The sequence below is a fragment of the Solanum stenotomum genome, chromosome 9 (genome assembly GCF_019186545.1).
Source record: "Solanum stenotomum isolate F172 chromosome 9, ASM1918654v1, whole genome shotgun sequence".
In the NCBI taxonomy this organism is placed as follows: domain Eukaryota; kingdom Viridiplantae; phylum Streptophyta; class Magnoliopsida; order Solanales; family Solanaceae; genus Solanum; species Solanum stenotomum.
The window spans coordinates 54,836,427-54,838,902 of NC_064290.1; positions in this window are offsets into that span (position 1 = coordinate 54,836,427).

The window sequence follows — 2,476 nt, forward strand, 5'->3', positions numbered from 1 at the left end:
TACTCCTGGGTCGTGACATTTGATCTCTTTGGAATTTTCAAGATGCCTTTTAAGGGAATTTAATACCCTTTGTATAGGTGTGAACTAGGGTTTAGGTTGAGTAGCCTCCAAGAATTCTAATTGAAACTGAACATACCTTCTAGAGTCCCAATTCGAATTGAACACGTCTTGTAGAGTCCCACAAAATTTCAATGTCTACAAATGAATTTGTTTGCAACAAATTTTAAACATATGTAAAATAAATTACAATCACAAATAAAATATGAAAATACATAATTTTATTTATCAAGATTGCGAGTTCAATTCTGTTCCTTCCTCGATTCTTCTCTCATAATATATTTGTCCATGATTCGAGGACAGTTAGTGGCGTATTTCTCGAATTATGATGATTTATATTTGACCTCTATATGAATATTCCATGAATTTGCGGAATATTCGAGATGTCGTTTCAAGGGAATATAGTACCCTTTATATAAGCATGAACTGGGGTTTAGGGTTTAGCCTCCAAGAATTCTAATTGAAACTGAACACACCTTCTAGTGTCCCAATTCAAATTGAACACGTTTGGTAGAGTCCACAAAATTTCAATGTATACATACGTATTATCATTCTTCAAGCAAGTATGATTAAAATAAACTTTGTAATAATGAACAATGTGTTGTTAGTATGTGATTGTTCTCTTTAATAGTCAATTTACAAAATATAATATAGTTTGATTATAATATTTATTAGATTTCAAGAGATGATTATTATTTATTGTTAGTACAATTGATTTCTTTTTACAGATGTATTACATATAGTTTAGATTTCTTTCTTTCTTTTGGTATAATCACTTTCAATTGGTACGATATTTTATTTATTCATAATTATGTTTTTCTATTCAATTAGTAGCATATGATGAAGAGTTTGACATATGAAGCAAAGAAATGACGGCGGATCTACCTGCAAAGAAAGATGGTAGAAGAAAAACAGTTTTTGAAGCATAATTAAGGATTATTTTTGTTAGAATTTTTTTTTTACTACGATATTTTATTTATTCATAATTATGTTTTTCTATTCAATTAGTAGCATATGATGAGGAGTTTGACATATGAAGCAAAGAAATGACGACGGATCTACCTGCAAAGAAAGATGGTAGAAGAAAAACAATTTTTGAAGCATAATTAAGGATTATTTTTGTTAGAATTTTTTTTTACTTAGACTTGTATTTGTAAGGTAGCTACTTTTGCTAGATTTTTTTAAAATTTTAGTTTGTATAAGTAACTTAACTACATGTATTGACAATGCTACTCATTTGGTTCTTTACTATTCTATTTGTTTATCAAGAACAATTAATATAACTATCTTATTTTTTTAAAAATAATTATGATGATCATGCACTTCATTTTTATTTGCTTGTAAGAAAATAATTAAAAATAAAATGTTAATTCTATGATGTCTTTTTTTTTGTATGTAACAATCTGTTTTCGTAACTATTTTTTTTGTTTGAAATGTATTTATATATTTTTTGTCAATATTGTATTTCTATCTCTTATTTTCATATTTATTTATTTATTTATTTTTACAAATAAAATTAATACATGATTATTAATGCAATTAATGTCTAATAAAACTCATAACTCATATCTCTTCATTTTACTTGTAACTTCTACTGTTAAATATTGTTATAACTTTTTCATGTTTCTTTTTCATAATTTTTATAAATATTTAATTAATATTTAAATATAAAAAATTATAATAAAAAAAATTAATAACACAATGAAGAACTTCAAAAGTTTTTTTTACTAAATTAGAATTTTTATAGAGGATCGATAAAAATGTAATTCAATATAATGTTATGTCATTATATGATCTCTTATTTCATTTATTTCATTACGATAATTATTTTATTCTACTATATACATATGAATAGTTTGCACTTAAAAGATGTAAAAAAAAATCAATTTTTTTAAAAAAGTTGAAAAAGTGTATCATATCGCAGATGAAGAGAATATCAATATTGCCTATATATCTTATACTAACATGAATATAAATATTATATATTATTGTCAAATAAATATTTCTTCTAGCCGCGCGAAGCTCGGACAATTTCTCTAGTACATTATATAAAAAAAGAGTACAAAATATAGATAGGAATAACCTCATACAATGCACTCGAAATACAAAGAGGTTCACACAAGTATTAACGTAACACCCATGTCCCACACATTCTCCCCTACACAAAACTCTTTAGCCCCTAGGACAATATTATGAATGATACTATGTTAGAAGAAATGAGCCCTTTTTTATAGAGTCATAATTTTTTTCCTACGAGAAAATGACTAGCCAAATATAGAGATTACATGTTTTCCTTTTCCTAAAAGAACGTGGATGGCATGGGTGGGGGAGGGGGCGGCATAATTTTTTTAAAAAAATTTGAAATATTTCTAAAGACATTTTTTTAAAAAAAAAATTAACGGGTTGGCCTAGGTGGGGG